The sequence below is a fragment of the Schistocerca serialis genome, chromosome 4 (assembly GCF_023864345.2).
Source record: "Schistocerca serialis cubense isolate TAMUIC-IGC-003099 chromosome 4, iqSchSeri2.2, whole genome shotgun sequence".
Lineage (NCBI taxonomy): Eukaryota > Metazoa > Arthropoda > Insecta > Orthoptera > Acrididae > Schistocerca > Schistocerca serialis.
In genome coordinates, this window is record NC_064641.1 from 874,497,551 (window position 1) to 874,512,938 (window position 15,388).

The following is a 15,388-nucleotide window of genomic DNA, read 5'->3' on the forward strand; positions in this document are numbered from 1 at the left end:
CGTAGCTTTGTTTCCTGGAGAGCTACTACGAGCGGAAAGTGCAAGCGTAGCAGCAACTTTAAGTCCTCTCGGTTGGAGCGAATGCCACGAATATTCCAATGAAGAAGTGCCATCGTGAGAAGCAAAAGAAAAAGGAGAAGCAAGAAGGGGTTATGACGAAGGCCGCTGAGGGCCTGGCTTCGAGCGAGCACTGCTGCCGCTATCAATAGGCGGAGAGTCATCGTCCATTTTTTCAATAGGTTCGTCGGCCACCATGTTAAGATTGTCGGGAGGGAGGGGGAGCTTCCTCCGCCGGTGAACGGCCAGATGTTCGGCTACCAGCGGTGCGGCCAGGCGAAACGGATGACGGCCTGGGGCGGCAACCGCTGGGTGGCGCAGAAGAAGAAACGCGCCGTGGCGGAGAAGGAGAACTTTTCTTCCTATGAGCCTTCTTGGAAGGTCGTTTAGTTGAAGTACTGGTCGATGGCTGGGAGTTCGGGGTACGTAAGAAGTCTTCACGGGACGGTTCCTTCTTGAAGGCCCGTGCATCTGACTTCTGGGTCTTAGTCTTGGCAGAAGCTGATGAAGGTGCTTGTGTCTTAGGGTTGACGGGAGGAAGAGGAGACGTTGACCGGGCGATCTTAGCACTGACCGAGCGGTACGACCGTAGCGCTAAAGGTCAGATCGCATATCTGCGTCGATAGCTCCCTGGTAGGGCAAGGACTGTACTGTATTTCCCCGCTGGGAGCAGCGTGGGCTTCCTACTAGCAAAAAGCTTGCGAGCAGCCGAGGTGGACACTCTCTTTGACCCGAATTTATTGTATACAGCGTTCTTCCTCATAGATGGGACAGTCACGGGAGGACGCTGCATGGTCACCCTGACAGTTCACGCAACGAGGAGACGGAGGTGGACACTCACCCTCATGGGCGTCCCTGTCACAAGTGACGCATTTAGCCGCATTAGAAGAAGAATGGCGGGTGTGGTTAAAACGCTGACACTGGTAGCAGCGGATAGGTGATAGGTGTCGGAACATAGGGGCGACCAGAAATAACCCCATAGCCCGCTTTGACGCGACGACAACTGAACACTATCAAAGGTCAAGAAAAGTGTCCAGGTCGGTACATGGTCATTGTCGACCTTTTTCATGACCCTATGGACAGCAGTCAGGCCCTGCTCAGCGAGGAAAGACTGAATCTCCACGTCAGTCAATCCGTCGAGTGATCTAGTAGATAGCACACCACACAACGAATTCAAAGTGTGGTGAGCCTCCACCTGGACGGGGAACGTGTACAGGAGTGTGGCCCGAAGGAGTTTTTGTGCGTGAAAGGCAGTTTCCAACAACAAGATACCGTTACACATCCTGGTACAAGACTTGACAGGTCCGGCTATGGCATCTACACCCTTCTGAATAACGAAAGGGTTGACAGATGAAAAATCCTTGCCGTCCTCAGATCTAGAACCTGCGAGGAACTTTGGGGCAGGCGGTAGCACTTTTGTCACTGGTAGCTGGTCAAGTTTCCATTTTTGGGCAGAAGTCGAGAGAGAAGAGGAAGAGAAATCCATTGCGGATGAATCCCCCATGATTGCCAGCGTCTCCGATGGCGCGTTCCTTCCTTGTGGGGACCCTCTCAGAGGGCGCTCCTGCCTTAGGTGAATGTTTACACCTCAGGTCACACCTCCCGAGAAACGGGCGGAGGGACCAATCGGCATGGTCGGAAGGTGTCAGCTCGGGCAGTCACCCCTCCCCGGGTCTGGCCTTTACCAGAGGGTACGCACGGGTTCTACTTGTCTACCCAGGGCGGGGAATTACGCTTTACCCCGTCACCAGCTACGCGTGCGAACGCGTGTGTCGGCCTTTAGGCACGTACAGGGAGGAAAGAAGAATAGGAAAAAAAATGGGGAGAGAAAGGACAAAAATGGTTCAAATGGCTCTGAGCACTATAGGACTTAACATCTGTGGTCATCAGTCCCCTAGAACTACTTAAACGTAACTCACCTAAGGACATCACACACATCCATGCCCGAGGCAGGATTCGAACCTGCGACCGTAGCGGTCACGCGGTCCCAGACTGAAGCGCCTAGAACCGCACGGTCACATCGGCCGGCAGAGAAAGGATAGACTGTCTCAAACGCTGAGGCGGAGACCATATGGTGGACAAGAAGGCAAGGAGAAGAAGGCAAGGTAAAAAGTAAGGAAGACAGTGAGAGAGGGAGAAGGACAAAGAAAGGAAACAAACAAAGGAAGGAAGAAACCAGAATAAGCGAAAAACAAAAATGACCACAAATGTAAGTCGTTGAACCGCCCGTCTCCGGACGCAGGCGCAAACTACCCCCTTGAGGGGGAAGGACTCCTTTTAGTCACCTCTTACGACAGGCAGGAATACCTCGGGCCTATTCTAACCCCGGACCCGCAGAGGGAGTAGTGGGGGGGGGGGGGGGGGCGGGGGGGTTCGCTGTGGGTGGGTAGCAGGGTGAGTGGATAGTGCGTGTGCGTGTGTGTGTGTGTGTGTGTGTGTGTGTGTGTGTGTGTGTGTGTACTCAATGGCCATTTTTATTGGGTTTTATGCTTTTATGAACGTTGTAGCCGATATAGTATCCCTGTATCACCTATTCAGTTTCAAAACATTATCAATACCGCAGTGTAGAAATTTGATGAAAAATCGAATCATGAAAGGCACACTGATAATGAAAAGACAAAAATTAAACAGCATAATTTTGGAAACTTGTGGTAACGACTATGGGACCAAACTTCTGAGGTCATCGGTCCCTAGGCTTCCATACTACTTAAACTAACTTACGCTAGTGACAACACGCACACACCCGTGTCCGAGGGAGGACTCGAACCTCCGACGGGGGAAAGCCGCTCGAACCGTGACAAGGCGCTGTGGATCGCACGGCTACCCCGTGCGGCTAAACAGCATAACAAAAACACAGTTGGTTAGAGCTAAGACACAGAATGCCCACAGTACACAGAAGATGATATAATTCAGTCAAAATACATGATGAGTGGAAACATATTGTACTACTGCGCAGCGAACCTCATTAGTAATGAAGACGGCAGTGTGTGTGTGTGTGTGTGTGTGTGTGTGTGTGTGTGTGCGTGTGTTCGTAAATATGACGAAGAACCTTCATGCTGTTAGTTGGACAAACACTATTCAAACAAATGTTCCTGATGGACATCAGTAGACTAGTGTCGACTTGTTTTCATAAAAGTAGGCAAGCCGTCAGAGGATGAATGTATAAACGGTGCGTATTAAAGGAAGTCAACGAATATCAAATTATTGCTGGTTTCTGTTGTGTACTGTCAACAGCCTGTACCGCATAATACCCACGGTTCTCCAAAGACGTCGTAATTTGACAAAATAGCATATACATCAGTTCCTGCAATATTCCGTGATACTGCCCCGCTAAGCGACAGTTCCCCTTATGTTGCCTATATAGATAGGAAGTCGTGTAATGTCACGTATACAATTTGCAGTAGAGTTCACACATATTGGGTTTTTAACCAGCCGTACGTACCGCAAGGGAAGAGAGAGGCGGAAGTGATATTTGAGACCGTTCTATCTCATAAGCATACATTCGTATGGAAAGAAAACGAGAAATCAGTCTAGTGAAAGGAATCTGTCAAATTTAAATTCTTGACTTTTGACACGAGAATATTTGTTCTACTTCCTTTTGGTTTTATTCCCCTCATTGTAAAAACTGCTATCTTCAACTTTTGAACACCGACTCCAATCTTACGGACTCTTATGTCAAGACTGACCAGCTAAGCTTATACATTAAGCGTCCAAAGTACATAAGTGGAGTCTCCTAATCCAACAACATATTATTTATGCGTACGCATTCGTCAGGTTTGCCTGCCTGGCAATAGTAGCAATTGCGTATTAATTAATAAATAATTTTATTGTCTCGTAGAAACAACGATTTGTAGGTTTCTGTATTCCACTGGCGGAGTTATCTTTCAGCTCGCTTGACTTCGTAATTGTCCACTCAGGCGTTTCACGATCAAAGCTGCTTACATAAATTTGAAAGAAGTTTTAATTGAAATCGATACGAGAGATAGTCATAAAGTTTTAACTATCCCCTAGAAAAAAAATCGTTTGTTTCGCTGATACACTCTGAAATCCCTGCACACTAGTACGCCGCAAGCGCTAGAACAGCCAAGGCAAAAAAAAGAAGGTGCAGCAGCAAAGCGATGCACCACACGGCATTTGTTTTCTGCGTGTTAAGAGGAAAAACGCTTCCCTAATCCATACTGAGATGGCGTAGACGCTTCCATTGTCGTCAAAGAAGTCTGAATTACGAAGTACAGGGTGTTTCAAAAATGACTGGTATATTTGAAACGGCAATAAAAACTAAACGAGCAGCGATATAAATACACCGTTTGTTGCAATATGCTTGGGACAACAGTACATTTTCAGGCGGACAAACTTTCGAAATTACAGTAGTTACAATTTTCAACAACAGATGGCGCTGCAAGTGATGTGAAAGATATAGAAGACAACGCAGTCTGTGGGTGCGCCATTCTGTACGTCGTCTTTCTGCTGTAAGCGTGTGCTGTTCACAACGTGCAAGTGTGCTGTAGACAACATGGTTTATTCCTTAGAACAGAGGATTTTTCTGGTGTTGGAATTCCACCGCCTAGAACACAGTGTTGTTGCAACAAGACGAAGTTTTCAACGGAGGTTTAATGTAACCAAAGGACCGAAAAGCGATACAATAAAGGATCTGTTTGAAAAATTTCAACGGGCTGGGAACGTGACGGATGAACGTGCTGGAAAGGTAGGGCGACCGCGTACGGCAACCACAGAGGGCAACGCGCAGCTAGTGCAGCAGGTGATCCAACAGCGGCCTCGGGTTTCCGTTCGCCGTGTTGCAGCTGCGGTCCAAATGACGCCAACGTCCACGTATCGTCTCATGCGCCAGAGTTTACACCTCTATCCATACAAAATTCAAACGTGGCAACCCCTCAGCGCCGCTACCATTGCTGTATGAGAGACATTCGCTAACGATATAGTGCACAGGATTGATGACGGCGATATGCATGTGGGCAGCATTTGGTTTACTGACGAAGCTTATTTTTACCTGGACAGCTTCGTCAATAAACAGAACTGGCGCATATGGGGAACCGAAAAGCCCCATGTTGCAGTCCCATCGTCCCTGCATCCTCAAAAAGTACTGGTCTGGGCCGCCATTTCTTCCAAAGGAATCATTGGCCCATTTTTCAGATCCGAAACGATTACTGCATCACGCTATCTGGACATTCTTCGTGAATTTGTGGCGGTACAAACTGCCTTAGACGACACTGCGAACACCTCGTGGTTTATGCAAGATGGTGCCCGGCCACATCGCACGGCCGACGTCTTTAAGTTCCTGAATGAATATTTCGATGATCGTGTGATTGCTTTGGGCTATCCGAAACATACAGGAGGCGGCGTGGATTGGCCTCCCTATTCGCCAGACATGAACCCCTGTGACTTCTTTCTGTGGGGACACTTGAAAGACCAGGTGTACCGCCAGAATCCAGAAACAATTGAACAGCTGAAGCAGTACATCTCATCTGCATGTGAAGCCATTCCGCCAGACACGTTGTCAAAGGTTTTGGGTAATTTCATTCAGAGACTACGCCATATTATTGCTACGCATGGTGGATATGTGGAAAATATCGTACTATAGAGTTTCCCAGACCGCAGCGCCATCTGTTGTTGAAAATTGTAACTACTGTAATTTCGAAAGTTTGTCTGCCTGAAAATGTACTGTTGTCCCAAGCATATTGCAACAAACGGTGTATTTCTATCGCTGCTCGTTTAGTTTTTATTGCCGTTTCAAATATACCGGTCATTTTTGAAACACCCTGTAACAGATGTGAAGGTTCTGGTGTTCGAAGACCTATCGAGGCAATAATGGAAAAAGCGACAATCAGTTGTGGATGAGGTTTCAACATCTTGTATGACATTTTGAACATGACAGAGGTAACTGCCCGCTGGGTTCCGCAGCTGTTCATTCAGAAAGCTGATCGAATTGAGGCAACATCGGAAATGTTGCACGCGCATAAAGCCAATCCAAATTGCTTCTGTAGCCGCCTAATCACCGTCAATGATTGCTGGGTGCATCACAACGATCCAAACACAACGTAGCGGAGCATGCTCTTTGGACTCACCACCGATGAAAAAAGTGAAGAACCAGCCATTCTCGGACAAGGTGACGTTGCTGTTTTTTGGCACCCCCACGGTGTGATGCTAATAAATCATGCTCGGGAGTGGCAAATCGACACAGAGGTGTACTATGGAAATCTCCTGAGGAGGATATGGAAAGCTGCCCGAGGCGGTGTTTTTGCTGCACGACTACGGCCGCACTTCATTCTGCTCATGACGCAGCCACAGATGTTGTTTCTTTCAGCTATCATACTTTACCCCCCGCTCGCCCTACCCTGAATTGGCACATCTACATCTACATATACATGGATACTTTGCAAATCACGGTTAAGTGCCTGGCAGAGGTTTCATCGCAACACCTTCACAGTAATAATCTATTATTCCACTCTCTAACAGCGCGCTGGGTAAACGAACACCTATATCTATCCGTGAAAGCTGGTAGTTGGACAAACACTATTCAAACAAATGTTCCTGGTGGACATCAGTAAGCTAGCGTCCACTTGTTTTCATAAAAGTAGGCAAGCCCTCTGATGATGAATGTATAAGTTGGATTCAGGTAACGGTGAGTCAACGAATATAAACTTGTTGCTGGTTTCCTTTATTTTATAACGATGACAGTTTCTCCCTATGTATGTCGGCGTCAGCAAAATATTTTCGCATTCGGAGGAAAAATTTGGTGATTGAAATTTCGTGAGAAGGATCCAGCCGCAACGAGAAACGCCTTTGTTTTAATGATATACACCCCAAATCCTGTATCATGTCCGTGACACTATCTCCCCTATTTCTCGATAATACAAAACGTGCTGCTCTTCTTTGAACTTCCTCGATACACTCCATTAATCCTATCTGGTAAGAATCCCACATTGCGCATCAGTATTCCAAAAGAGGACGGACAGGCGTAGTGTAGGCAGTCTCTTTAGTAGATCTGCTACATTTCCTAAGTGTTCTATAAAAAAAAACCGCAGTCTTTTGTTCGCTTCCCCACAACATTTCCTATGTGTTATTTCCAATTTAAATTGTTCGTAATTGTGGGTCCTAGGTATTTAGTTGAATTTACGGCCTTAAAATTTGATTGATTTATCGTGCAACCGACGTTCAACGGATTCCTTTTAGCAATCATGTGGATGAACTCACGCTTTTCATTATTTAGGGCCAATTGCCAATTTTTACACCATACACATATCTTTTCTAAATCGTTTTGCAATTTGTTTTGATATTCTGATGACTTTAGTAGACGATAAACGACAGCACCATCTGCAAGCATCCTACGGTGGCTGGTCAGATTGTCTCCTAAATCGTTTACATAGATGAGGAATAGAAGAGGATTAACACCAGAAATCACTTCTGTTTTAGTCGATAACTATCCGTCAATTACTACGAACTGTGACCTCTCTGAAAGGACACGAATCCAGTCGCATAACTGTGATGATATTCCATTAGCACGCAATTTGATTACAAGCTGCTTGCGAGATACAGTGTCAAAAGCCTTCTGTCACTCTATAAATGCGGAATCAATTTTAAATCCCTTGTCAATAGCACGCAACCCTTCGTGTGAGTAAAGAGCTAGTTGTGTTTAACAAGAACGATGTTTTCTAAATCCGTCTTGATTGCTTGTCAATAGACCGTTCTCTTTTAGGTAATTCATAATATTCGAACATAATACATGTTTCTGAATTCTGCTGCATATCGACGTTAATTATACGGGCCTGCAATTTAGTGGATTACTTCTACTACCTTTCTTGAATATTGGTGCGACCTGTGCAACTGCCCAGTCTTTGGATATGGATCTTTCGTCGAGCGGGTGGTTGTATACGATTGTTAAGTATGGAGCTACTGCATCAACATACTCTGAAATGAACTTAATTGGTCGTGTGACGAGGGCCTCCCGTTGGGTAGACCGCTCGCCTGGTGCAAGTCTTTCGATTTGACGCCACTTCGGCGACTTGCGCGTCGATGGGGATGAAATGATGATGATTAGGACAACACAACACCCAGTCCCTGAGCAGAGAAAATCTCCGACCCAGCCGGGAATCGAACCCGGGCCCTTAGGATTGACAGTCTGTCGCGCTGACCACTCAGCTACCGGGGGCGGACAACTTAATTGGTATACGGTCTGGACTGGAAAACTTGCTTTTGTTGAATGTTTTAAGTTGCTTCACTACTCCAAGGAAGTCTGCTTCTAAGTTACTCGTGTTGGCATCTGTTCTCGATTCGAATTCTGGAATATTTATTTCGTCTTCTTTGGTGAAGGCTCTGTTTAGTAAGTCTGCTTTAACAACACTGTCATCGATAGTATTTCCAGATGACTTCCTCCTGTATTCTAGGAAGAAAGAAGCATTGCGTGAAGGCATTTCCAGAATAAAGACAAGGTGATTCTGGTGAAACAACCAAAAAGCAGACTTCTACAAGAAGTTAAAAGGGGTCTCATTGAAGGGTGGATATGTGGAGAAGGACTAACACCTCCACCGTCATAATTTTCTCGAGTTAGGACGTTTTCTAAACTGGAGATCGACAGACAGTTACACTCTGAGTTCCCATTTAATTCACAGATCCAACTATTGGATTTCACAACACGATCAAAAATTAAAATGGGTGCAGTCCATTCAGGAGTTTGGTCTCAGGATTAATTTGTGCTGCCCCCTATGTTCCATGCACCAAGGAATAAATCAAAACATGTCTCAATAGAACTACATTTATTGCGAAACACACTTCACAAACAGCTTTCACAATATCAACAATCATAAGCTATGTTTTTCCAGTGTTGTCAACTTAACTTTGGTAGCCAATCACAAAAATACATTATTGAAGTTCTGCTGAGCTACGTCAATTTCAGGCCACTGAGAACCGCCCCTGGCGCGTCTTATGAATGTATGTATAGACATAGTCTCCTCACCAGTTTCATTGATGTAAGGTCACAAAACGAGGTATAAATATGTACTTCTTAGTAGTATTAAGCTGTCTGATCACTATACTGCGTTCATCGTAAGAATAAACATGATGTAAAAATTATACTATGTATTCTTCCGCGTATGCTCAAATGTTATTGGATTTCGTTGCATGTGGAGCAGAAGCAAAGCTGTCTGGATTACAGTCAAGTACGATAGTAAGGATACGTTTTACTCTGTGCCTTACGACTCAGCGAGGATAGCGGACAATAGCTTTACCGGCGCATGTAACTTGGACACCTCTGGCCAGCCAGTTGCTCCAACTAACCTGCAGTGATCTGAACAGTTAATACATAAAAAGAGACGAGCAGAGAAACAACCTATAACTTCGAAAGACATTTAATTTTTAAACAGAATATAATAATATATGGCAGTATGCCGTCAATATGGTTCTCAGACGACCACGCTGGAAAACATAAACACGCATTCTTTCTTAGCTAATATAGTATTGTAACTAAAAACAAGAGTGATGAAAATTCCTAACTTAAACACAAGGTAATTTTTCCGCATGAACTATGTGTAACACAACAGCATATTGTACGGATTTCACCATGTCGTCAAAAATTCGAGTCAGTGAAAAACGTATTACTTATAGTCTGTCGTCTGGTAATCTCTTAACTACCGGTACTCCCATAGCCGAATCCGAGGAACACATGTCAGTGCTGAATTGTCATCTGCTACGATGATAACGAGGCGATCAACAACAGAATCCACGAAGCCACCCAAACATCGCATTTTTTTTCCTCTTCTCTCCTGACGTGCTTTTCGCATTTCGCAAGCGTTCGGCTGTGCTGTGTGACAAAGCTTCGTGCATTAGTTCGAGTACGTCTTATTTCTCACGACAAATCCCTTGACTTGGTACCATATCACTTCTGTAGTGTTCTGACTGCAGTGGTACGGTGCCAACTGTGACAATGTAGCATTTATACAGCGTGTAGGACGCCGTGAAAAATTATAGTTTTCCGATGTTTCTACGACGCTTATTTTTCAGTCTCTCGTGCGACAACACCTTTGGTACAATGCGATGAACATACTTCAAATGAAAGAGTATTTGATTTTTCATTTTTCTCCAAATGCTTTCTTAACTTAAACAATATTTATTAATCTTTCTTTATTAATCTTTATTAATATTTTATAAAATATCGATAATTGAGAATTTATATTTGCAACGAAAATGATATGTGTTATTAGAAACAAGAAAACATGTATTTTTCATGAAAATGACCATTAAGTACTTGTTAATTTGCATACATTTCATGAATTTCCTATTTAAATGATACAGGTATTTGAACTGAATGAAAAAAAAAAAAAAATATGCCCGCATCTCGTGGTCGTGCGGTAGCGTTCTCGCTTCCCACGCCCGGGTTCCCGGGTTCGATTCCCGGCGGGGTCAGGGATTTTCTCTGCCTCGTGATGGCTGGGTGTTGTGTGATGTCCTTAGGTTAGTTAGGTTTAAGTAGTTCTAAGTTCTAGGGGACTGATGACCATAGATGTTAAGTCCCATAGTGCTCAGAGCCATTTGAACCATTTTTTTGAAAAAAAATCCACTGAGAGTCGGTAGAGTCACGCTACGAATTACGCCGCAGATCTTACACGGACGATTCCTTTCTATTTAGAAATACGTTTCTAGAAAAAGTTCAAGGCTGAATTTTCTTTGCAATTCTGTGTAAAACATTAACTTCAATTGTTTATCGCCATTTTTAAAGGTGTTCCGCGCGCGTGTTTCACCATGAAGCAGGAAGCAGTGTCAGCCATTTGACAGTACGTATTATATTATTATACTCCGTTCATCATAAGAATGAACCTGATGTAAACAAACAGAAACTCGATGGTTGGTCAGAAGCCGTGGCACACGTACAATGGTGTTACGTTCTTGGAAGTAGGTCCTACTTATGTATGAGATTATTACTAAGAAATTGCAAAAAAGGTGGAAATTTAAGGTGATGGGACCTGGATAAACTGAATAAACCAGAAGTTGTACAGAGTTTCAGAGAGAGCATAAGGGAACAATTGACAGTAATGGGGGAAAGAAATACATTAGAAGACGAATGGGTAGCTCTGAGGGATGAAGTAGTGAAGGCAGCAGAGGATCAAGTAGGTAAAAAGACGAGGGCTAGTAGAAATCCTTGGGTAACAGAAAAAATATTGGATTTAATTGATGAAAGGAGAAAATATAGAAATGCAGAAAATGAAGCACGCAAAAAGGAATACAAACGTCTCAAAAATGAGATCGACAGGAAGTGCAAAATGGCTAAGCAGGCATGGCTAGAGGACAAATGTAAGGATGTGGAGGCTTATCTCACTAGGGGTAAGATGGATACAGCCTACAGGAAAATTAAAGAGACCTTTGGAGAAAAGAAAGCCACTTGTATGAATACCAAGAGCTCAGATGGAAACTCAGTTCTAAGCAAAGAGGGGAAAGCAGAAAGGTGCAAGGAGTATATAGAGAGTCTATACAAGGGCGATGTACTTGAGGACAATATTATGGAAATGGAAGAGGATGTAGATGAAGATGAAATGGGGGATACGATACTGCGTGAAGAGTTTGACAGAGCACTGAAGGACCTGAGTCGAAACAAGGCCCCGGGAGTAGACAACATTCCATTAGAACTACTGACGGCCTTGGGAGAGCCAGTCCTGACAAAACTCTTCCATCTGGTGAGCAAGATGTACGAGACAGGCGAAATACCCTCAGACTTCAAGAAGAATATAATAATTCCAATCCCAAAGAAAGCAGTTGTTGACAGATGTGAAAATTACCGAACTATCAGTTTAATAACTCACAGCTGCAAAATACTAACACGAATTATTTACAGACGAATGGAAAAACTGATAGAAGCCGACGTCGGGGAAGATCAGTTTGGATTCCGTAGAAATGTTGGAACACGTGAGGCAATACTGACCTTTCGACTTATCTTAGAAGAAAGATTAAGGAAAGGCAAACCTACGTTTCTAGCATTTGTAGACTTAGAGAAAGCTTTTGACAATGTTGACTGGAATACTCTCTTTCAAATTCTGATGGTGGCAGGGGTAAAATACAGGGAGCGAAAGGCTATTTACAGTTTGTACAGAAACCAGGTGGCAGTTATAAGAGTCGAGGGGCATGAAAGGGAAGCAGTGGTTGGGAAGGGAGTGAGACAGGGTTGTAGCCTCTCCCCGATGTTATTCAATCTGTATATTGAGCAAGCAGTAAAGGAAACAAAAGAAAAATTCGGAGTAGGTATTAAAATCCAGGGAGAAGGAATAAAAAGTTTGAGATTCGCCGATAACATTGTAATTCTGTCAGAGACAGCAAAGGACCTGGTATAGCAGTTGAGCGGAATGGACAGTGTCTTCAAAGGAGGGTATAAGGTGAACATCAACAAAAGCAAAGCAAGGATAATGGTATGTAGTCGAATTTAGTCGGGTGATGCTGAGGGAATTAGATTAGGAAATGAGACACTTAAAGTAGTAAAGGAGTTTTGCTATTTGGGGAGCAAAATAACTGATGATGGTCGAAGAAGAGAAATTTGTTAACATCGAGTATAGATGTAAGTGTCAGGAAGTCGTTTCTGAAAGTATTTGTATGGAGTGTAGCCATGTATGGAAGTGAAACATGGACAATAAATAGTTTGGACAAGAAGAGAATAGAAGCTTTATAAATGTGGTGCTACAGAAGAATGTTGAAGATTAGGTGGGTAGATCACGTAACTAATGAGGAGGTATTGAATAGGATTGGGGAGAAGAGAAATTTGTGGCACAACTTGACTAGAAGAAGGGATCGGCTGGTAGGACATGTCCTGAGGCATCGTGGGATCACAAATTTAGCATTGGAGGGCAGCGTGGAGTGTAAAAATCGTAGAGGGAGACCAAGAGATGAATACACTGGGCAGATTCAGAAGGATGTAGGTGCAGTAGCTACTGAGAGATGAAGGAGCTTGCACAGGATAGATTAGCATGGAGAGCTGCATCAAACCAGTCTCAGGACTGAAGACCACAACAACAACATTACTAAGTTACGTTAAATGAAACTTTAAGATATTCAAATGTATTAACAGTCATCAATGTATTTCTTAATCACGCTTTAGCTGTGTAGCTCTCATTTCAAAAATAGTGTGCAGTCGCAGCCTCTGCACTGTTGTACTCTCATTGTCGTGCTGTTAATACGTGGTATGAAAATGTCTGAGGCTGCTTTCTGTTCCGCAGTGAAACACGCGTGTGGAACACGGTTAAAAAGTGCCGAGAAATAGTTTGTTCTTAATTAGAATGAGATTTTCACTCTGCAGCGGAGTGTGCGCTGACATGAAACTTCCTGGCAGATTAAAACTGTGTGCCGGACCGAACTCGGGACCTTTTCCTTTCGCGGGCAAGTGCTCTACCAACTAAGCTACCCAAGCACGACTCACGCCCAGTACTCACAGCTTTACTTCTGCCAGTATCTCGTCTCCTACCTTCCAAACTTTACTGAAGCTCTCCTGCGAACCTTGCAGAACTAGCACTCCCGAAAGAATTGCGGAGACATGGCTTAGCCACAGCTAGGGGGATGTTTCCAGAATGAGATTTTCTCTTACAAGTTTGTTAGCTAGGATCATGAACAGTTAGCACGCTTTAATACCATAAACAATATTAATTCATATCGTTACTCTCGGTTTTTTGTTGTTTACGTTATTCTTCGTCAACGTAAACTGTGAGTAACGATAAGAATTAATACTGCTTATAATAGTAACTTAAAGCATACGAACTGTTCATGATTCTAGCAAACCAATTTGTAAGAGAGGAAAATCATATTGTTGCAGTGACCACTCAAGACGCCTTAGAATGAAGCGGAATGCGTTTGATCTTAATAAGACTTTCATTATAGTTGCTAAACACGGTACTTAAACTGTACAACCTGTATATCTGCAAATGCAGAAAAAAGAGGCCGAAAAACAAAGAAGACAACTTGATGTGTCAAACGTCTAATCACAAAGGAATTTTTTGCTGATTCCGAAACTGGTCTTGGATTCTGTAAGTCTCTAATACTTCCAAAGTAGTGGAAGATTTAATGTTATGTTTAATATTTTATTAATATCAAGGCATGTGATGCCTTTAGGCCGCAGTTGTACATGTAAACATAATCTTTCCTTCTCTAGTGTCAGTTTAGTGGACGTTTCTTTTGAAAACAGTCGTTTAATTGGATTTCAGTATGGTGTCATAACTCTTTCGTTAATACGTGACCCAGTTTTGAGGTTTGGCAATGAATAGTTCCCTCCCCCATCCCCCCCACCAATGAAACCTATTATCCTATTATATTATTAGGTGTAATAGATCCTCACTTTGTGGTAGCAAAAAATGGGGTGATGAATGTAATTGGTTTCATCATTGTTAGATGAATTCCAAAATACAATTTCAGAAGCATTGTGTCGTATCTATGGGTATCAGCACGTAATCAGAAATGTTTTTTTCTTTATTGTTATTTTTATACCTGTTACAGGTAGGCCATCAGCGGCATAGTACGCCGTTCTTTGGCCACAGAGAAAAAAAAAGATACAAATGAAGACAGTTATAGAATAAATATGGTGGATATATAAATGGAGACATACACTTTTAAAATACATGGAGCCGTTCATGGGCGCAGAGTCCAAGATAAAATTGTTCAGACACGTGGACACACACAGAGACGAAAATTGTCACACACGAACGTTGGAGCACAAAACGAATAACACTGGAACAGTTGAGCACGAACGACGTCACACACAGAAACACGAGGTGATGATCTCCGGCGCGCGAATGTCCACTGATCGTGTACGAGTCCGGGGACCTGCCAAGAGAGGAGGAGGGGGGTGGGAGAGGGAGAGGGAAGAGCAGAGATGCCAAGGCCAGGGGAGACAGGGGGAGGAAGGAAGGGAGGAGGGGGGGTAGGGGAAGCCCGCGGGAAGAGGGGTGGAGGAAGGGGGGATGGAGGGAAAAGGAGAGAGAAGTGAGGGAGGGTGCCCAAAGGAAAAAACACAGGAAGGGGGAGGGCAGGATCAAAGTTGGTAGGAGGGGTAGATGGAGGGCAGGAGGGCATCATCAGGGAGGGGGAGCTGGCAGAAGCCACCTTGGGAGAGGGTAAGGAGCGTGGAGAGATGGAGAGCAGGTGGTACGTGGAGATACAGGCGTGGCAGCGGGTGGGGGTGGGAGAGGATGGGTGAGACAAGCGGGTGAGGAGGATCGAGTTTACGGGAGGTGTAGAGGATCTGTATCCGTTCGAGGAAAAGGAGGAGGTGTGGGAACGGAATTAGGTCGTACAGGATCTGCGTGGGAGAGGGCATGGCGTTCAAGGATCTGAAGGGATTTGTAAAAGGTAG